This window comes from Sarcophilus harrisii, chromosome 2 (assembly GCF_902635505.1).
Source record: "Sarcophilus harrisii chromosome 2, mSarHar1.11, whole genome shotgun sequence".
Classification (NCBI taxonomy): Eukaryota; Metazoa; Chordata; class Mammalia; order Dasyuromorphia; family Dasyuridae; genus Sarcophilus; species Sarcophilus harrisii.
Window position 1 is genome coordinate 647540456 of NC_045427.1, and position 23903 is coordinate 647564358.

Below are 23903 nucleotides of genomic sequence, written 5' to 3' on the forward strand. Positions count from 1 at the left end.
AGTATAGTCCAATTACTATTTAGCCTCATGTGCTTGGGACCTCAGTGCATCAATTCAAGCCTCAGCCCATTACAGATTATATGCATCGATCTGCAACTGTATTAGATAGATAGATAAATAGAGAGATAAAGAGAGATAGACACAAGTCTAGGAAAAATATATACAAATAAAATAGGTAGACAGATAAATAGATAACATATATATATATATATATATATATATATATATATACATACAGGTGTAGATATATGTAGATGTAGAAAACAGTTGTATATATAGATATACATACACATACACACATATATACACATATATACACACAAACATATACATATCTACAAGTCTATATACTCATACATACACATTTACCTATATTGTCATTTCTCATTTTTTTAAATTGTGTCCAATACTTCTTTGCTTTATTTGGAGTTTTCCTTGCAAAAATATTGGAGGGGTTTTGTCATTCGTCCTCCAGTCCATTTTGCAAATGAGAAAACTGAGGCTGACAACTTTAAGTTGGTTGTCCAGGGTCAGAGTCTCAGGCTAAATTTGAACTCAGATTTTTTTTTTACTGTAGGCCCAGGGCTCTATCCACTCTTTACTAGGAGTCACCTTGATCTCAACCTGATGTTTTTAGAAGCTTCTTGAATCTGCGGATTATGTTCTTTTAATTATTAATCCTGGAGGCAGCCAGCAAAAATCCAGCCTCACCTATAGTCACCCTTATTTTTTTCCCCTCCACTAAAGGCTAAAGGAAAGTGATTTGGGGGAAGCTTAACTTTGTTATCCTCCCATCAAAATGATTTGTGAGGAGACATTAACTGCACTGAGATGGAAGGTTTTGAACTGAGTCACTTTAGATTAACTTTCTAAGCTCTCTCCTGAGTAGCAATGTTCCCAATCGCCCCACTAACTTATTTTTTGTCACCGTTATTGATTGCGGTTGGTATGTCTGTTGTTAGAAAAAAAAATAGATATTTTGATATACTTCTGTGATGGCTTTATATAAGGATAAGGCAAAAGAGATTATTCTGGAAGTCAAAGGTATTACTAATGAGAGTTTGGGGAGTTTATAGTACCCCGATATTTTCCTTGAGAAAGCAGTCTGCATGAAATTACTCTCCTTGGTTTTCCTCAAAGGTTCAAAGCATTTGTCAATATCTTAGACGAAATGATCAATCAATGTTGATTGTCTTTATATTCTTGGACTGAAGGGTAAAAAGCAAACAAACAATCACATAAAAATTCACCTCCTCTATCACACATTTGTCTTTTTTTCCCCTTAAAATGAAGGTTGGAAAAAATATGCTGCCCTATTGCCATGTGTGTTTTTCAGTGATACAAGGATCAGGAACCATGGGAATATCTTCAGCCATAGGCTGAGAGTCAGTTTTTGGAGTTTTTCCTCAATGTTTTTTTCCCATCTCCCTCCCCACTCTCATTGAAATTAATTTCCTTTTTTAAAAAAAAAATAATATTTCTACCACCAACGAGGCTGTAACTAGATAATCCTGTGAATTCCAGAGTTCTGAGTTACAGTCTGCTAAGTCATTAAGGTGTCCAGAATAACTCCAGCATCAGAATGATGTGGTCCAGGGAGCAAGGGATACCAAGATACACAAGACGAAGTGAATTAACCTATATTAGAACTTAAATTAGAAAAAAATTAAGACTTCTGTTCTGATTGATTGGCTTTGTTGCTGAGACCATGAGTGGGACACTATACTTCTAGAGAAGATGAAATGCAGGAATGAATGAAGAAGGTACTGTGGGCTAACTTTGCTTTAGAGTCCCAGGACCTGAGTTTGAATTCCAGATTTGTCACTTACTGCTGTTACTAAAATGAATCAGCTCTTTTTAAGGTGTAGGTTTTATAATAGATCCTAAGAGTTAGAATGAACTGAATTAAAATCACTCTTCATTTACTAACTGTGGGAAACCAGTCAAGTCACTTAATCTGTCTCAGCTTCAATTTTCTCATCTGCAAAATAGGGATTATAGTAGTAGTGATCTCCTGTGATTATATGGATGAAATACACATTCACTACACATTTGTATGTACATTTATTCATGCAAACAGAAGGAAAGAAAATATCACAAAAAGTTAGATATGTTAGATATAATTATCAATATAGATAAAAATTATGTATAGGATATATATGAAAAACTTACATGTACATATAATATACTTTGCAAGCTTTAAAGCATGATGGAAATGCTCTCTATTATTTTCTCATTGAAGTTGTCACTTTTGCCAGTGGGTCATATGCTAGTCCATCCCTATTTTTCCTATAACAAATTGGTCCATAAAGACCCACAAATCTCTTTAAAGACATTAATTTTTGTTTAATTAATTAAAACAAACACACATGGTTTTAACTACCTCCTCTGGGACCATGAGCAGCAAGTCATTTAGCTTATCTGTATCTCAGTTTCCTCTTCTGTAAATGAAGAGATTAGGTGCAATGAATTCTAAAGTTCCTTTTAGCTCTGCCTTTGTAATCTACCCAATACTCGGAGGATGTCACCCTTTAAATTGTTTAACACTTTCTGGGTACTTTGGCAAAATATGAGGTTGTTCTCATTACTTAACAGTAATAATAAATAGCTTTCATGTAACACTTTAAGTTTTTCTAAGTGATCTATGATCTAGAGTTTTATATCCCCATTTTGCAGTTGAGAGAAGTTCAATGATTTTTCCAGAAATCAAAAAGTTAAGAGTCTATGATTAGATTCAAACTTAATTCTTCTTGACTCTATCCACTGTGCAACCTAGATGGCCCATACAATTAATCCACCTCTTTTAATGATCAGAATTTCCATCATGATAGTCTTTATATTTCTTATTGTAGGGAAGATCATCATATAATATAGAAAATAATTAGAATGAGGGTTAAGGTAACTAAGTGACACAGTAGATTCAGTTCCAGACCTGGAGCCATAAAGACTCATTATTATGAATGTAAATCTGGTCTTGGGCACTTGCTGGCTGTGTGACACTGGACAAGTCACATCACCAACTCATTTTCCCTATCTATAAGATGAGCTAGAGAAGGAAATGACAAACCACTCTAATATCTGCCCCCAAAAACTTCAAATAGGTCATAAAGAGCCAGACACAAGCCAGATAAGAGCTTAAAACAAAACAGAACAAAACCAGACAAAATAATAGCAAACAGAAGGAGGGTTACAAATATATAGAAAATGGACCAAATTGGTCAGAAATTATCAAGCCATCTACATTCTCATAACCACATCCCTTGGTCTTTCACATTTGGACCTGGATACCTCAACACTTCATATAGTCTAAGAGAATTTGAAAACAAATATTAAAAACAAAAAAAGTCTCTCTCTGTGTTGGCAATGAGGAGGGATAGAGATGTTAAGATCATATAAAAATGTAATGATCATATCTATTTGACAAAGAAATCTGTGATAGAGACACTGCTGTTCAATTTAAGAATAGTTAAGATTAAGAATTTCAAGATTCTCAAGGAGAGAAAGACATTAAAGTGTTTAGAGGGAGTGAGAGGAGAATCAGCTTAAAGAGCAGTATTACCCCCAACAAAGGTCACCAAAGAAATGTCAGCAACCACTGATCCATGTCCAGAGCTACTTTTTTCATTTATTTTTGTTCCTTATGTGATAGCTCTAAACCTCAGAGGATAAGTAGTCAGAATTTTTATTATCGCTTAGAAATTTATATGAAGATGAACATTTTGATACAATAATCTCATGATATTACCTTGAGGAACAGTAATTTTCATTAATTAATTATATGAACATTTTCTTTCTTAAATTCCCTAATACACTCACTAGCAGCCCATATCCACAAAAAAGGACCCGGAGTAAAGACCATCTTGGAAGTTACTCATAAAAAGCCTGTGCTGTGGGATTCTTAGTTATGTATGTCATTGCCATTTCCTTCACATCTTTTTTAGTCAACAAATCTTCATCAAATGTCTACTCTTTATCAGTCACTGTACTAAGTATTATGTAGTCTCCATCCTCATTAATTTCATTAAAAGCAAAAGCATGTCATGTGTAATGAAATAATATTCACCTCATCCATTCTTTCAACATTTATTATGCCTACTTTGTACTAAGAGTTAGGATTAATTAACACACACTACTTGCTTTTAATAAAGATCTTCCTTTTATGAAGAAAGGGGAAAGACAAATATATCAAAAAGAATAATTAAAGGAAGAGTAATAAATATACAAAGATTAATCCAGGTAATGTGCTACAATATCTTTGAGTATTGTAAGATCAAATTTATCTGGGTAAATAGGAGGAAATCTGGGAAGGCTTCATGGAGCAATGGCCCCCAAATTAGGCATTAAAGGAAAGGAGAAACATTGGCAGGTATGCAATGGTGGTGGGGCTTCAGGGATGGATGAAGTGACTCTTTGAAGCCTTCCCTAGTTATCCTCTTAACTACTGACATCATTATTTTCATTGGACCAATGAAGAAAAGGAGGACGAAACACAATGCCACTTCATAGGTTTACACAGTCTATTATTGTCAAAGGCAGCATTCTACCTTGAGTCTTTCTGTCTACAATTCATCATCTGAAGAATTCAAAAAAATTCACAGCAAATTACAAAAAAAATGTATAATTATTTAAGGTGGGATCTAAACTCCAATGGAACTAGAGGCCCATCTATATCTATCCATCCATGTATCCATCCATCCATCCATCTATCTGTCTGTCTGTCTGTCTATCTATCTATATATACACACACATACAGTTAGGAACTGGCAAAGCTGGGGTTTTAATACAAGTTTTATGACTTGGGATCCAGGATTCTTGCTAAGGAATGGAAATCTACTATTTCAAATTGCAAGCCTATCTGGAGAAGCTCAGCTCTACCATGCCTCCATTCTTATTACTATTCTGTTGATGTAAGATCTTTAGATATATGTAAAAAAATTAACTTATTACTCTCAAAGTTTTGCTGTTAGAGTTCTTCTGATAATAAGTATTTAATGAGTATTTTAAATAATTTTTTTTCAGAATCAAGTTGTCACTCGACAGTGTGGTAGCAATCAGTCAATCAAAGCCTTTATTAAGCACCCACTATACTCCAGGAACCATACAAGATAGACACTAAGGATAAAAATACAAAGAATGGAAATGTAACTATTCTTAAAGAGACCGCCAGCAAGTACATATGCAAAGCATAGAAGATCAACTATGAACTTTGAATGCAGATTCTTCTGTGGGATAGGTGGTCAGGTTAGGCAATCTTTGAGTGCTATTCCAACTTATAAAATTCTATGATTCCATGACAAATATATGAACTACTTTGACCTAAATTTCATTTTTGTTTCTTGAGTGTCTGAAATGGCTACTGTCATTCTTAGAATTTTAAGTGAAACTAAGATAAAATTCTCAGCATAATCACAGAGGGATAAAGGAATATTCATGTTCTACCAGCAGACAATCCCCAGGTGTATTTATTTTATAGCTGTAGCTGAAGTCTCTAATTGTCAGAGTCTATGGACCAGAAGAACACAATACATTAGGTAGTTTTAAAAAAGAAAATTGAAATGATAACTCCTTTAGAATATAAACACATCATATTGTAGATGCAGAATGTTGTTTCTTTTGTACATAGCTACCTGAAACCATCAGTTGAGCAAACCCTTTCTGAATTTCTCCTATGGACAAGAAGAATGGGATATGGTCATACTTCTCTGGGTACTATGGTTACCCAGATACATCGATAAAAAATGGCATTGAATATTCCCATAAGATGTATAAAATTTCACAAAAGGGATGGAAAGGTAACAAAATCATAATAGCATGAATAAGGATGAGGTAGGAGAGAAGCAGCTCTTGTCGGAGTATGTCTGGAGTTTAGTGTAATAATTGCAGGGCCATATTTTAGGATGCCATTGGTATCCTAGAGAGTATTAAGAGAACAATAACTGGGATAGCAGAATTTCTCAAGATCATGTCCCATTGGGATTGACTGAAATAAAAGGAGGCATTTATCCTGGGCAAGAGGATTCTTATGAGGGCAATCAAAGACATCTTGAAGGATTCAAAGACCTGTCCAAAAGAAGAATGTGATTTTTTTTTCCTGCAGCCATCTGGGACAGAAGTAGGACTCTGCTCTAACTATTGTTGAGATCTGATTATAATATATTATATGTAAATCAGAGGCTTTTTGGTAGATATTTGGGGGGGGGACAGCAGGCTAGAAAAGACAGGTTCAAGTTTTTCTCATGACATCAACTGGTTCTGTGACCAAATGGGATAATATTTGTAAAGTATTTAGTGCAGTGCCTGTCAAGTAGTTGTGACCATTAGTTCAGGATAGCTCTATCCATATAAAATAATTCTACAGAGTCAGTTTGTTCCTCACGTGGACCCACTCAGGTATTGGGCTGGTGCCAGGGACGTGATCTTTTGTTGGAGTCCATTCACTACATCGTTTTCATGTTCAATCTAAAGCTGTGCCTGAAAAAGAAAGAAGAATGAATAGCATAATGATTCCATGAAATCAGGCATCTATTTTCCTTTCCTTGAACTTTTAAATGTTTCTCAGTTCCATTCAGAAGATAGCTGACCTGAATCAGAAGTCAGTTTGAGTTAAATAATGAGATGATGCATTATCTAGTATGGGCCTATCCACTTTAATTGTACAATGATATCTGAATTTAGTTCTTCCCACTATACACTCCTCCCCCCTTTTCCAATATGAAGTCTACAGATTGCTTTGAACTCTTCAGTTAGGACACATAGTACAGCATCTAATCTGATTTATATATGTTCAGTATTTCTCCTCTAAATCCTGACTGAGCCAAGTGACATCACCAGGACTCAGAACCCAACTAAAATATTTCAAAGCTCCATCCCCAGCTTAGATCCACTATGATGACCTATTTTCCCTAGTCTAGACCCCATGAAATCAAACCTCTCTTCCTCCACATACATAGCTCTTCAAATCTACATTCATCACAGACTTTGTACCCCCATAGTTTTCAACTTTTTACTGCTTTTTTTTCTCTACAAGCAACTTCAAGAATACAACCTCTCTATTAAAAACAATTCTATGTGTCATTAGTTGCTATGTGGAAATTCATGTACAACTTTTGAAACTTTAGAATTTCAGGAGCAATTGAAATTGAGTTCAGTTTTATACATTGGCCATCATTCAGCATAATAAATCCTTAAAAGAAGTTTTTGTTTTCCAATCTTCTTGGGTCCCTAAAATGAACAACTCTCATTGTTCTTGAACAGATAAGAGAGAGGGATGCTATATTTATTGTTACCTCTCCTGATTTAGGTGGTCATCCTCTTTAGTATTAGAGTATACATAGCCTTCAAGACAGTGACCATAAGAGTCAAGATATGTATTCAGTATCACACAGACAACATGTTGGCATTTGAACCCAGGTCTTCCTAACACTATCTACTAAATCATGCTGCCTTTCTCTAAATGTTTGTTGATTGTTCATTATATCACTTTCTGTTATGCAGTATATTTTCTTCTCAACTCCCCTGTGAGGTAGGCCAGAGAAGTATGGCTATACCCATTTGACAAGTGATCTTGAAAGACGTTCAGTAATTTTCCCATGTCTATACAGTTAGGAAATGGAAAAGCCTGGGTTTAAATACAGGTTTTATGGTTTGGGAGCCAGGATTCTTGCTAAGGAATGGAAATGTACTGTTTCGTATAGCAAGCCTATCTGAAGAACCTCGGCTCTACCATGCCTCCATTCTTATTACTTTTCTTTTGATGTAAGATCTTTAGATATATGTAAAAAATTAACTTATTATTCTCAATGTGTTGCTATAAGAGTTCTTCTGACAATAAATATCTAATAAGTATTTAAAATCTGTTTTTCAGAATCAAGTTGTTCTGTTTTGTCATTAAATCTGACAAAATGTTCTTCTTTTCTTTCCAGGATTCACAATTAAATCAACACTGAAAACTATGATCAAAAACTGAAGGGAAACAAAGGTACAGTCTCTTTTTCCTTAAATGTGTTTAAAGGAATGATCGATAATTTTTGAGATCTAGTAACTAATTACTAATGACATCAAAATCTAGATAGCCAAGAAAATTATTTGATTCTCAAATCTAAAAATGTATAGAATGACATTCAAACAGATTAAAAAATATATATAAATAACATAAAATAGTCTAAAGGATTACAAAAACAACCAAAGATGATGAACTAATTTTTTTTTCATTCAAGTTCAGAGACCAGCTGAAATCTATCCTAGCTTATCCTCTAGAATAGAGGGTTTCTAAGGTAACTTCTAGCAGTATATCTGAAAACAAAAGATTTGGGGATTCTTATAGACTACAAGGTCAATGTAATCACCATTATGATCTGGAAGATAAAACAGTCATTGAGCTCTTGAGTTGGATTAAGATAGAAGGACTTTCAGGAAAGAGAAGGTTCCTTTGTTCTCTGTCCTTGTCATGACACCTTTTGGAAAGGATAATGATAGATAGGCAAGCATTCACAACACAGAAAGTGAGATGGTCCTAGGGTCAGTGATTTAGAGCAAGCTATATTTGTATATAATCAACAGATTAATTTCACAGATGAAGAAAATAATGTCTTAAAAAAGAGGAATAATGTTTCTAGGCATACATCTAGGAAAGTGAAGAAGCAGGATTTGTCTTTGTCTTCCTGACATTGAAGTTGATTCTCTCCCAACTATAGATCATTACCACCCTCTGAGAAAGAACTTAAATCTGTATCACAGAAAGATAACGGATAACATAATAGCTATCTTTATATATATGAAGAACTGTCATATGGAAAATAGATTACAGTGGTTGTATTTGGGCCCAGATACAAAGTCAAGAATAAGTGACTACAGTACTTGGAGTCAGGAAGGTGTGAGATCAAATACAGTCTCAGACACTCACCTAGTCAAACTTATTTTCCTCTTCTGTGAAATAGCTTCTCACAAAGTTGTAGTGAGTATCTAACAAGATAATGTTTGCAAGCACTTTGCAAAACTCAGAAGTCTATAAAAGGTAACCATTATGATTGTTATTATATAAACATATTTTGTCCAGTATGCTGCAATTGAGATTCTTGTTTGTGGATGGGTAGGAATAGACGTCCTCTGAGATACTGTCCAGTCCTAAATTTTCAGGTTCTATGAGCTATTAAATATCTCTGTATAGCCTTTGTTGAAAAATAAAGTGCTATAGGAATCATCTATTACTGTAAACTATTTCTTAAGAATTTTGATTGAGTTCATTGGGATTATAAATATCAGTAATAATAGTGTTATTATAATATTGTTATATATTAATATTAATAATTAATGAATGGTAATTAATATGTGCTATATTAATGATAATCACTAATACTGTTTGTTTTTTAACGGGAATCTTTGATATGTTCAGGAGAGTCCCTCTCCCTTTTTATCTCTGCCTCAGATATGAAATATTTACACAGAGTTTGTTCAAATGTACTAGTGCAACATGGGCCTTAGCAATTATTTAGGAATATGGAAGAAGAGTAGAGAGATAACTGCTTCCCCTTATTGTGATTTGATCTTCTTTTTTAGTATTTTCATGTTGTTTACTCTAAAAGATCATCACAATTGACATGAGAGCATTTTGACATCCAGATTCAATTATCTGTGTTTGCAAGGGAAATTGTTCATATTCCCCACACCATTCTGCCTGAGAGCTCATTAAGCAAAGGGCCAGGATGTTAAGAAATCTGCAAAGGAGAAGTCAATCTCACAATTCCATCTCTTGGCTTTTTCCCTCTCCCTTTTTTTGAAGAAGGACTAGCATAGGAAGACTGTTTCAAAAGAACCACTGGAGGAGTACATTGCATGTCGGGTCATCAAACGACTGATATGTAGTTCCATACATCAGGGGAAAATCTAATTCATGAAGTTGAACTTCCCTGTCTGTGATAAGGAAGGCAGTTGCTTCCTTGAGAAAATAAATGAACGGATTCCAGTTTCCTTTCATCCTCCAAATTATCTAGGTTTCTTTATGTTCCCAGCAAGAGCTCCCGAGATTCATTACTGGGAAGCAGAGTGTGGAATCACTGCATACTAACATATTAGTAATTTGTGCTTTAGAGAAGAAGCTTATAGTAGTGTCGGAGACCGGGAATAAAATCCCATTTTTTGACATATAGTGGCTGTGTGATCCTGAGAAAGTCATTTCACTGCTTAGAACCCCAGATAAGGCTATAAAGGTTACTATTGTCCCTTTGTTAGGAAGCTGTAAGAAATATAAAAAGGAACTAGAACTTGGAAGGATTTTAGATGGAATGATGGAAAGGATCTTAGAAGTCTCCTAGTCTATTGCTTTCGTTTGGTATTTAATATAGCATAGTCAAGAGATGTAAGTTGCCATGGTCACATGACTACTGAAAGCCTCAAGTCCAGAATGATCACTGGTTCTCATTTCCCTAAAGGAAAATTCAATTTATCAATGAATTTACAGGTTAGGGCAAAATAATGTTACAATTACTATGACAATGATTCCTTGTACTAATAACATAACGACCACCACCCCTACCACTATTAATATTATTACTACTTATTAACACTACATTATTACCACCACTAATACTAGTTTTACTATTACACACACACACACACACACACACACACACACATAATTAGTATATTTATTTATTTATATTTAAGATTTATAAAACTTATTGATTTTATCACTCCTTGTTATTTGGTCATTGCAGTTATACATCACTCTTTGTGATCCCATTTGAGAGTATTCTTGGCAAAGAACCTATGATGGTTTTCCTTTTCCTTCTCCAGCTCAATTTTCAGATTAGGAAACTGAGGCAAATGGGGTTGAGTGATCTGATTGGTTTCACACAGCTAATAAGTTTCTGAAGCCATACTTGAACTCAGGTTTTTCTGCCTCCAGGGCAGGCACTCACTCCATCAACTTCAAGACCTAGCTGCCACTCTACAATGTAATAGGTAGTATAAAAAATATCCTTCCCATTTTTTAAAAGGAGGAAATTTAGGCCTGAAGAGGGTTTTTCTTTTTAACAGAGAAATTCATTCTCATTGGAAACCAAAGAACAAAAAATTTATTCTAAATCTTCTACCTCTGAATATAGAGAACTCTTTTCCCTGGGGCATGATATCTCTAGTAATTATTATGGGTGGCATAAAAATCCAGTTCTACTGATTTCAAATCCAGTCATCAGTAAGTTTTTTTTTACATAGTTGTATATCTGATATTTTATTTCCTAATTTTACTGTTGGCTATTCTTCCCCCCACTTACATTTTTTAGGAAATTATTAATGACATTTTAATAATCACACAAATTATTGAATCACATAGATCATTGATCTCATAGAGAAATTTTTTGGAGCAATTTCTTTGAAAACATTATTAAATGGATTATCCTCAGAGAAATAATTTATTGACAGAGTTCTAAAATAATTATTGACATAACATGAGAAGCAATAGCTAAATAACAACATCCTTATTTTCTTTACAGAAATATTTGCTACTAAATTTCTCTGCTTTTTTCCAATTCTTTTCATGATTAGGGAACAGTCTGAAATTTCCTTAGACATTCATTGATTAGTCTCAGATGAAAAACAGAATGAATAGGAGCAGTATATGTGTGGTGTGTGTGTGTGTGTGTGTGTGTGTGTGTGTGTGTTTATTTGTGTCTGGAAACAAAGAACTGCAAGCAGATGCTCACTGATTAAGGAACAGGTAAACACTTTGTAGTATAAGAATACCATAGGAAATTTCCATGCTATAAGTCATGAAGAAAGGTGATATAGTGGATAGACCAGCAGTATTGAATTCAGAATGCAAAATGAAAGCTGCAATTCTTCTTTAAGTATTTACTATCTATATGAGCCAGGGTATTATTGCCGTTCAATCCTGTCTAACTTTTTGTGACTTTATTTCGGTTTTACTGAAATATTGAATATTTACTGAATGAATTTACCAAATACTGGTTTGCCATTTCCTTCTCCAGAGAATTTTACAAGTAAGGAAATTGAGGCAAACAGGATAAAGTGACTTGATCAGGGTCACACAGATGGTATCTAAGGCTGAATTTGAAATCACAAAATCCGATTCCAAAGCCAGTTCTGTCCAGTAAGTACATCATCTACCTGCCCCACAATCTCTCAATCTCTCTGTGATTCATTTCCTCCTCTGTATAATGGGGATGATAATAACACCTACCTACAACTGTTGTTGAAAAGAAAAAGTTAATAAATATATGTAAAGAATTTTGTGACCCTAAAGTTCTGAATATAAGGTTCTATTAATGAGAGTGCTCCATAAAAATGAAGGGTATGTCAAAACAAGAGATATAAGCATCTGTGAACCATTTCTGAAAGAAATAAACCTATGGAGAATAAATCTTTTCCATACAGCTTGCCCCTGAAATAGAGTATTATGTGAGAAGCCTGGAAAATGTTCCATAGTGAAGAAGATGAGGAGAAAGAAGAATGGGTGCTTTACCTACAAGAGATAAGGCTTAGAACTGGGTGGAGTTTATTTGCTGCATTCCAAGATTGGGATTTGACTGACAACAGCTAGCATTTATATTGTCTTTTTTTTAAGGTTTGCAATATACTTAATACTGTTTTGGAACCTCATAACAAATCTGGAAGATTGATGTTATTATTATAGTACCCAATTTACAGATGGAGAAGCTGAAGCAGACAGAAGTTAAATGACCTGTCAAGGATCCAGATCAATTGAAGAAATGTCTTAAGGATGAACCTATCCCAGAATACCTTGGGAGTAGAATGCGAGTCCAGCCATTGGAGGGTTTCAGATGGAGTCTGGTCAGCCTGTTGGAGCTTTCTCTATCAATAAAGATAATCACCTTCCCTGCAGCTTCCAATAGTTTTGCTTTGGAGTGTAAAATCTTAAAGGGCTAATTCAGGGTCACTTAGTCAACATGGACTCAAATTCAATTGTTTCTGGGGGGCAAATGGCAGATACCCAACTAGTGGGGATGCTTTGCAAGGGATTCTTGCTCAGGAAGAAGTTGGACTACATGGCTTTTGACCTCCCTTCCCCCTCTTGGGTTCCTACTCTAGGAAAGCATTATTCATGGATTTATTCAAATAGAATTCTTTTCACTTACCTTTAAAGTCATTCTCTAGATAGCCAATGAAGCAAGTTTTTTTTTTTTTTTTTTTTTTTTTTTTTTTTTTTTTTTTTTCTTGAAGGGATGTAGTTCATTCAGGACTATATGCAATGACAAAACTTCTCTTTGTGCATTTAGAATCCTCTTTTCACTGACTGACTGAGTGGTATCTGTAGCCTCAGGTGTAATCACAGATGCTGGCAATTCAGAATTTCTCATAGCTTGCTCTTTTGTCACTTTTTTTCCCCAAGTGGTGATGAGTTGCAGGGAGGAGGTGACCTCAGAATAGAGATGGAGCCCGAGTGATCAAAATGAGCCTTTGCCTTCCTCATCCTAGGGAAGAAAATGCCAATGCCCTACTCCTCTCATTCATGCAGCCCATTGGAGAGAGCAGTCTGCTCATATCTATTTTTATGTACATTACATATTTAAAAGATAAAGCAACCCAATCGTGTTTTATTATCAGAATTCTTATTCTTGATTTTTCTGCCAGAGTGATGAATATGTATGGGCGGCCAAAAGCCTCTGCTGGAGTGACAGGCCTGAGTGCAAGGAAGATAAGGAAAAGCTGGGTATTCTCCATGGCAGATAAATAAAAAGGAAATCTGTCAGTCTCATTTACTATTCCGGTCTCTTAATCAGCTGACATGAGGCAACTTTCAGGCCTCTTTTGAATATTTGACATTCACTTGTTCACATGTAGAGAAGTCCCCCGCACTGGGAGGGATCCCAGACACAGCCTTGGGGTTGTTCAGGATGGGTGTTTCCTTCTGAATGGAATTCTTTGGTTCTGTGAAACATCCCAGTCTCCAGGGCAGGAGAACCAAGAGATTTTCATCCATAGAGCTAAAATTATCTGTGTTCATGTGGTTGTCCTTTGTTGTTCACTCTAGAAGAGGACCATGATATTAGGGAGGTGATGCTACAGACATGCAAGTGAATTGGATTTAAATGAGGGAGAGCTGTGTCTGGTCACCTGCAGATCGTTTTATTGGTTAGATTTCTTTCTTAAAGACCAAGTCTTAAAGCAAAAGAAATCTGATTCTAGTTGGCCACCAAAAGGTCTTAGGCCAAGTCACATTTGATCATTGTCTGGGTCCCGATCGACTCAGATTGAAAGTAAATAGCAGTCATTTCTGCTTTGGCCAGAATACCAAGGGTCTTCCCCTATTAGATTTATTTGTTTATTCATCTATTTGTTTGTTTGTTCATTCATTTATTTAGATTTTTTTTTTTTTGGTCTTGCCTCAGTTGCTGCTTAGCCTTAATCACAAAATGGGTGAGGACTCAGTCAAACTGAGACCTGTTGAAGACCTTAACTTAAAAATGTCAAGGTGTCACATTGCATCCAGGGCCATATCCAGTTGTTTTGATCTGTACCTTGCCACTGGATTCAGATAGCACTGGAGTTGGGGCAGTTGACCTTGCACAACCTTCCCTCATTTAAATCCAATTCACTTGCATGTCATGACATCACTTCCCATGATATCCTCTTCCAGAACAAAGGACAAACAATATAGATAACTTTAGCTATATAAAGTCCCCTAGTTCCCCCTTTCCAGGAAGCTGGGGTGTTCAACAGAACCAGACAATTCCATTCACAAGGAAACACCCATTCTTGAACAACTCCTTCCCTTTCTCCCTTCCTTCTTCCTTATATTTTTCCTTCTTTCCATCCTTCCTTCCTTCAATCCATATAGAGTATAATATTCTTTTTTCTCTTTTGCCTTAGTGTGTACACTAACATTAAATATATCAGCTACCATGTGTGGAATTGCCTGAAATATAAAGAAAGGCAATCCATGTAATAAAGTAAATTTCATTTCTATCAGTCAGTCAAAAAAGCACCTTTTAACTGTTCATTGTGGACCAGACACTGAACTAAGCACTGTCTTTCAGTCTTTAAGGAGTTTCCTTTCTAATTACAGAAAAGTCATGTATACAAATAAATGCAGATAAAATATATAAGAAATAAATATATAGATATATAAAGGGGGGCAGGCTTAACTTTTGGGCATTGGGGGATTGGAAAAGCCCTCTTAAGGAAGGAAGGATGAAAGCTGAGTCCTGAAGGAAAAAAGGAGTGCTGAGACAAAAGTAAGGAAGAAAAGCATCCAGCACATGAGAGATGTTCACATATAAGCATGAAAGTGATATGGTCTATGATGTGGCATTTGGCACCAAATGTTGGGTTTTGGTGATCTGAAGAATTCACAATGGCCATTCTCTTTGACAAAAGGTAGATTTATTTAGGGAAATAGGTTACAGATAAAATGAAGGGATACAATAGATACCAGAATTGGTAAATATGAACTAGCATTTACATATGAAAGAGCACATGAAAGACAAGTTTCTCCATGGAACTCACAATTACCCAGTATAAAGGGAGTAAGTACCCCATGATGTTGGAGCATGCCATTAGCTCAAAGGTTAAATCCTAAAAGGGATTTAGCACCTTAAAAAAGTTAGTTATAAAGAGGAGAAGTAGAGTTGAAAAGCATCTTAGAGTCAGAGGAGATACACATGGCAAAAAGGAAGGAGAAAGGGAACGATACTACAAGGCAGAGTTCCATGGTAGACTGACCCAAATCATGGGATGGCCCACAATCAGGTTTTGCAGGGAAAATTTAACCTCAGGGACATTACTGGAATTTCTATGGAAGATAGGTCTCAGGAGTTTGACATAACTTGGATTTCAGACTAAACTGCTTCCTGAAAGGGTAGGACCACAGAACTAAACTAATCTGTTATCAGAGGCTTCTGCCTCCTTACTTCAGGGATCTTGGTCCCTGTCTTGGTCTTTTGGACTTGGTCCAAAATACGGTTCAGGACCTCATCAGAAGGGGAAGATGGTATATGGTGTGGGAGGGAAAGCCAGTAGAACATTGTTGGCCAGATCACAGACTATATAGAGAGTAGCTATATATGTGAAGACAAAAAAGATAGTTTGTGAAAAATATGAATCTGTAGTTGTAGTTGATTCTCAGTGTGATAGGGGTTGTTGTTGATTTAAAGGACTTGACTGTGATTTATCACAATAAGCTAATTAATCTTTTTAAATAGTTTTATTTAATTTTTTAAATTTTTAAATGTTTTTTCTAATTATACAAAAAGACAAATTTTAACATTTTTTTTGAATTCCAAATTTTCTCTTCCTCAACTCCCCCTTCCCTATCAAATCTAATTTGATAATCATTATATATGTGCAGTCATTTAAAATATATTTCCATATTAGTCACATTGTAAGAGAAGAAACAGACAAAAAAAAAAATAAAGTGAAAATAATGTACTATGACCTGAATTCATACTCTGTCAGTTCTTTCTGTAGAGGCAGACAGCACTGTTCAACCCGGATCCTTTCCAATTGTCTTGGATCATCATACAGCTGAGAAGAGTTGTCATTCATAGTTGATCAATACACAACATTGTTGTTACTGTGCTGAATGTTCTCTTGTTCTTTTCACTTCACTTTGCATTTGTCTTCCCAAGTTTTTTTTTTAAATCCTCCTGCTCTTCATATATTATAGCACAATAGTATTCCAGAGATATTTAATTTTAGAACAACTATTTCATAAAACTGTTTTTATTAATAAGTGACAAAATGGTTATAAAGCACTTTGTATTTCTTAATATTTTCTAAAAGCTTTCAGTCTGGATCTTAGGGTGAGGTTCACTAACTACAGACCCATCATTTCAATTTCATTAGTGATCAAAATATTATGCATATGGAGATGTCTACAAACAAGTAACTTGAAGAAGTCACTGATTCTTCTTTCTGTCCCCAGGGATTATTTTCTTAGACATGGTTTTCTTTACCTTCAGTAGAGTTAATGTCAATTAATTATTCAACAATTGTTTATTCAATGTTTAGAATGTTTTTCATAATATTAAGTATTTTTTCTCTAGGAGTATATGTTTTAATGGGAAATATACTATATAAAATATCAGAAATATACAAAAATATGCAGTATATCAGGAAGATGACCTAAAAAGGGAAGCTATAATTAAGGTCACCAGTAAAAATATCCTGGAGGAACTGGAATTTGTGATGAGTTTTGCACTAGATTAGACAAATCAAGACATAGAAGGGAGAGAATAGAACACTTTAGGTGTAAGTAACAGCCAATACCAAGGCATGGAGATGGGAGATGTAATGTTATATTCATATATGAGTCAGTATATGGGGAGGAAAGTAGAAAAAGGCAGGGAAGGTAGGGAAGGCCCAGGTTATAAAAATCTTTAAAAAACAGAGTGTTTTATATTTGATCTTGCAGGTAATTGTTGTTTGTCCTTCATTCTTGAAGAGGAACACGATCCCATGTTATACAAAGGAATTGAATTTAAGTGACAGCGAGCTTTACAAATTCACCTGCCTCACTTTTTCCTCTAGAGGCATCTAGGTCCAGTGGAAAGATATATATCAGGATGATTAGAGATGAACTTGGATACAATAGGAAACTTTAGATTTTTAAATTTAAGGTTTTTTACAAGACTCTGTTTGTCTAAGGAAACATTTTACAATGGTTTAGGTTCAGTAAAAAATTGAGATAAAGAATAGCATCTTTTACCCATTCAAAAAAAAAAAAAGCATACTACTTGTTTCCTAAGTTTAGAGTGCTTTGCAAACATACATCTTGCTTTTCAGTCATGTCTGACTCTACATGATCCCATGGACTTTGCTCAAGGGGTTTTCTTGGCAATTATACTGGAGTGGTTTGTCATTTCTTTCTATACTATCTCTCTATTTTATAGATAAGAAAGCAAGGTAGATAGTGACTAAGGGAGTTGTCCAGTATCACAGAGTTAGTGAGTATCTGAGTCTGGATTGGAACTCAGATCTGACTACAGAACAAGAACTCTATTCATTTGGGCATTTAGCTGCCCCAAAATATATATGTGTATATATAGATAGAGGCACCACATGTATATATATATACACACATACACATGAATATATGCATGACAGTACACATATATATGTATATACATATAGACATACATATGTGTGTAAACATATATACATGTTTTTGTGTTATACATATGTATGCATGTGAATATATATATACATATATCCAACTGATATATATATATATATACATATATACATATATCCAACTGATATATATATACATATATACATATATCCAACTGATATATATATATATATATATATATATATATATATATATATATATATATAATTTGAGTTGGGTCTTATCAGCTAGGAGCAAGAAAGGCTTTAACAGTAGGTAGACCTTGACCTGAATTTTGAAGGATCCTAGGAAATTAATAAGGCAAAAGAGAAAAAGCAAGAACATTCCAGGCATGAGACCCAGCTTCTGCAAATACACAGACATGGGCTATAACATTTTGTATGAGGAAGAATAAGAAGGCCAGCATAGCTGTCAGGGATTATGTAAACTTTAAAGAGCTCTAGAAACATCAGATGGTTTTGTATTTTTTATAGGATCTCTTTCTAAGCTATTGTTATCATTATTAGCCATAAAATGAGGGGACTTGTCAAACCGAGCTGTAGGTTCCCTTCCAGTTTAAAAGTTGCCAGTGATTTTAACAGTGATCGTCCAATGCAGTCTTTTCTAACAAGGAGCTTGAGTGTGCTAGGAGATCTTGAATTCTGGGAGTCCTGGATTCTCTGCTGAACCCTGTCTGTGACTAACACAGGAATAAACTTGGTTCCTGTGTGTGGTTGAGCCACAGTAATCCCCCCTCTCCCTGGCAGGCTTATTAATAACAATAATGACACCCAGCACTTGAGCTATTCCTTACTTCTTGTGATCCCCAAGGCTTTATAAATAGACTTTGTTTCAGGAGCCCCACAAGGGAGGCAGGGATTACTCTCTACTTATTGCTGAAGAAAAGAGGGATCAGGCCACTTAAGTATCTTTGGAAAGATCAGCCAGTGACAAGGCCAGAAATAGTCTTTCACAGAGAAGTGGAGTAGAATGTTGTGAGTACAGTAAAGGGAAAGGTGCAGATTTGAAAACCCTGGAAGCAAAAAGAAAGCCCACACTGACTCATCGCCAAGGATCAAGGAGTTGAAAAGATGTTCCCCCATTGCCTCTTTCTTATCATTTATCATTGTGTGGAGCCAAATATACAGTTTTATGTTCTGCCAAAATAAACAGATTTGGTGAAAGAAGACCCAAGACTCCAGTCCCAAGAGAGTTGGTAAAGAAGACCAATTGGCCCTTCTCGTTTGTGTCATCTGATGATTTTAATTTGCTCTGTGAAGTTTCTTGGATTTCAGAATTTGTATCATGTTCATTTCAATAAGAACATGTTTGCAGTGGGCCTTTTTGGGTTAGACATCCAGCTTACAAAATGAAAAGAAGATTGGTTTAAGGAGAAAACATTTGTAAAGTCAAATCCCCCCAGCACAATTAATAATTGAAAACAAGAATATTATTAGAAAGAAAATATGGTCTAGTGGATAGAAGGTGAATCAAAAAGTCAGGAAGGTTTGAGTTTAAGTATCTCTGAACCATATTGTCTATATGCAGAGGGTTATAAGTCAGTCAGTGCCCCTTATGGGCCCAGGAAACTCTTGAAGATTCTAAATTGCCAAAAATAATTGGCATGGTAGAGAGTTTCTATACTGGGTATTTCCTATGCCAGTAAAATCCCAGATTTAGCTATAAAACGTAGCAATGTATTTCCAAACAGCTCAACAAATTCAGTGCTGCAACATCTTGTTAGAAGATCCTAAAGCAGCCGAGAAGCCCGGTGAACTTAGTCATAAAGCCCTGAGTTTGAATCCTTCCTCAGACACTTAATGGTTGAGAGGCTTTGGTCCAGGCTCCTACACTCAATTTCCTTATTCAAAGAACAGAAATAATCATAATAGTACCTAACTTGGAAAGCCATCATGAAGATTAAATCAAATAATATTTGTAAATTTGCTAATCCTAAAGCTTCTTTGTTATTATTGTTATTACTATCACTATATTTTTTTTTATCATTTCGATTATTGGAGAAGAAAAGAATCTTTGAGATGATGTCTTTTAACCTGGTAATTTAACAGATGGGGAAACTGATGTCAAGGGAATTTAAAGGACTTGCCCAGGCCAGACATTTTTTACAGAACCAGTGTTTGAACTTTGTTCCTCTAGTTTCAGAGTGAACAATCTATCCCACCTGTAAAGATTCTCAATTAGGCAAAAATCCATACAGCAAAAATCGGTTTTGCCGGGTGTCTGTCTATTTCTCCCACCTGTTATATTATGTAGTTTATCCTTTTCTTTCCCCTCAGATTCTCAGTAGTACGGGCTATCTGCTCTCTTCAGTGATGGCAAGTCTCTCCATTTTATAATAACAAAATGTCGAGATGCAGAGTTCTAAGCTTTCACACCTCTCTGAACATTAAGATAGACATCCCTTTCCTGAAAACTTGAATTTGAAATAGGATATGCTTCAAACAAACAAATACAACCTCTCCGGAGACCATGGGGCTGCCTTTGGGTATGACTTAGTATGGATCAAAAGCCAGAAATACTATTTTGGGGCTCTCAGAAGTAATGCAGGCCTCTCTTGTTTGGTCTTTAATTTTCCCTGAGCCATTATGATATTCCTCCAAGCACAACTGCTGGAAAAAGGCTGCACCTAAGCTGCACATAGGCCATGTTTTCTCTCATCTTGAAGGGAGGAAAAGAAAAAAGAGGTTCCTTTTGTCACCATGAGTCACTGAATCGTGTCTACCTTGCTTTGGAAAGTCAGATTTGATGCTGGAAGCCATGATTGTCTTTAAATACTCCCTGGCCTTTGCATGTTCAACTGAAATCATTGTCAGTATACTTGAAGGGCCCAAAGTAATTGAGGTGTGCCTCTAGGACAAAGGAGTTTGGGTCTATGTTGTGCTGAGTTCTTCCCCTTTAAGTTCTTTGCTATGATGGTCTATTTCTCTCACTGGCTTTGTAAAGGAAGTCTTGAATTAAAGTGATTCCCCCCCTCCCAGAAAAAAAGCTTATTATATTAATAACCAAGATTAAAGAATCTTAGATAATGCAGAGCAGCTTTTTTGTTAGTTAGTTTGTTTGTTTTTTTGTATTTTTATTTTAGCTCAAAGGAAATCTGGAAATGATTTCATTCAGCTGTAGTATTTTACAGAAAAAGATACTGGGGTCAGAGAAGGGACAGGATCTGTCCCCTCTTATGCAATTTATAAAGTAAAAGCTTGGTCTTTGAATTATGGAATCAGGTTCTTTTCCCATTTACTACACGACATAGTTAAACAAGCATAGAATTTTAAAACTGAAATCCTCATAATTAATAACAGGCACTTTAATACTTTTTTTTCAAACAAAAGAAACATTATAAGCTAAGATTTCCTTAATTGTTTAGGATTATTAATCTTTCTGTCTTTTCATTCCAAACTGAATAATTTGTTATATTTTCTTCAGCTGTAAAATTGAAATGTAACATCTATAGTACTTATCTCTGAGCATTTTTATGCAATTAAAATGATCTGTGATAACTGTGATAAGAAAGTAAAAGTTGTGCTTAATGCCATGTGTATTAATGCCATTATGATCATAGGAATTAACAAAAATCCATATATGACAATTATATATAAACTAAGAGTAAATAGCTACTGAAATAAAGTGTGGAAGATTTGAACTAACTCCACATTTTCACAGCCTATACATTTAGTGATAATATTTATATGAATATCTTGGGGCAGCTAGATGGCACAATGGATAGAGTACGGGCCCTAGTCAGGAGGACCTGAGTCAAATTCAGCCTCAGACACAACATTTCCTGGTTGGGTGACCTTGGGCAAGTCACTTAACCCCAGTTACCTCAGGGGAAAAAAAATGAACCTCTTATTCTCTTTTAAAATACATTAGGTATATATTAGAACCTCTGCAATCTGGAAAATGGGTGTAACAACATCTCTTAATATTGTTATAAATCTCAGGTGAAATCGTGCCTTAAAATGTGAAAACTTGAAATTACTTCATGGGTGTCAGTTATTATCATTAATGTCAGTACCATTACCACGAGCAGCAGCAGCCCAAGAAGCCAGAGAAGCAGATTTGTAACAACCAAATATAAATTAAAAGCTCATGTAAAACACATTTAAAATAGGATGATGGTACATAACTGTCCATTTCTACCACCAATATCTCCACAATTACTACTACAACTGCTACTACTACTACTACTACTACTACTACTACTACTACTACTACTACTGCTACTACTACTATTACTACTACTACTACTACTACTACTACTACTGCTACTACTACTGCTGCTGCTGCTACTACTACTACTACTACTACTACTGCTACTACTGCTACTACTGCTACTATCACTGTACAAACTTCCTATCTTGCATTTCATTTCTTACATCTTTTCTTATTCTTATTTTTTTTCTTATTTTCATTCTTAGATCCTTTTCATTTAACTAGTAACTTCTAGCTAAACAACCTTCTGATGGATAATAGGTTGCTGAATCAGATTTGGTTAGCAGTTGTCTTCAGTGCTTAGAGACTCTTAGATGAGCTGAAAAATAAATAATTCACCAAAACTGCCTCTTTGATGGGAGAACATCTTCAAAATAATTTTGAAAAAGTGAAATAGAAGCAAACACAGGCTAGGGAGAAATGTTTCTTTTTTTGCACAGTATATACATTTAGTAAGTTTTAACAAAATAGTTACACTTAATATTTTACATGATTACAATATATAAACTCTATATGAGGAATAATAGATTGTATAAAGATATCAGGGAAGGAAGAGGGAAGGAAAGAACAGAGGAAAAGATGGAATTTGGAACTCAAAACTCTTAAACATGTTAAAGGGATATAATTGGAGAAAGATAAACTATTATATCAAAAGAAGAAATAGTTCCATTTGTTTCAAGTGAACCTGGTCTAATTATTAGTATTGGATTTGAATTGACTATACTCATGGCGGGGGGGATAGAGTTACCCAAATCTGAATGACCCCTGCAGCTGGGAGTAGACTCCTGAAAGAGAGCAGGAACACTCAACTCACCACTGGACACATCTGGATAGCTCGCCAACAAAGGCTGTCAGAGCCTGATGTACCAAAGAGTTGTCTCATGTTTACCCTTAATTTTTATGCAGCTGTTTTCATCGCATACTGTTACACAAAAGACTGAGGAAGAAGCAGGCTCATTATCAGCGAGAGGGCAATTGGAAGCCACTATTATTATACAACAGGCAAAGCATGCCCCAGAATTTACAAGCTTCTTTGTATAAACAATAAGAAGGCTGAGGGCTGAGATTTTACTGCTGTGCTATACTACTTACCATGAAAAAAATTGGCTTAAGCTTTAAAACCTCAAGTGAGTACCACATAGACCTTAAATGGGGAAAACATAAAGCAATGGGAATTTAGGGCAGTAATGCTGTTGGCTGATGGCTTTAGCAATCGTTTGTGTGTCCCCATTAGCCCAGCTGTAAATCCAGAAACATAACTCTGAGTGCAGCTTCCTCTCTTTGGACAGGGATGCCTGATCTGCCATTGAACTGGCTGTTTTATTTGGTAGAAAGTTCTTCCAAGCTCAATTTAAATTTTACCTTGTAGCAATCCAGTTTCTTTCTTTCTTTCTTTCTTTTTTTTTTAATTTAATAGCCTTTTATTTACAGGATATATGCATGGGTAACTTTACAGCATTAACAATTGCCAAACCTCTTGTTCCAATTTTTCACCTCTTACCCCCCACCCCCTCCCTCAGATGTCAGGATAACCAGTAGGTGTTAAGTACATTAAAATATAAATTAGATACACAATAAGTAT

General features: G+C 35.3%; 1 protein-coding gene across 1 annotated transcript in view; it reads left to right on the forward strand.

Moving 5' to 3' along the window:
* PCDH15 (protocadherin related 15) overlaps nt 1-23903 on the forward strand; it is a 2067151-nt gene that overhangs the window by 864179 nt on the left and 1179069 nt on the right. Inside the window, exon 4 of the mRNA XM_031956966.1 lies at nt 7923-7978. The gene's annotated coding sequence lies outside the window, so the exon portion shown is untranslated. The remainder of the gene's footprint in view (nt 1-7922; nt 7979-23903) is intronic.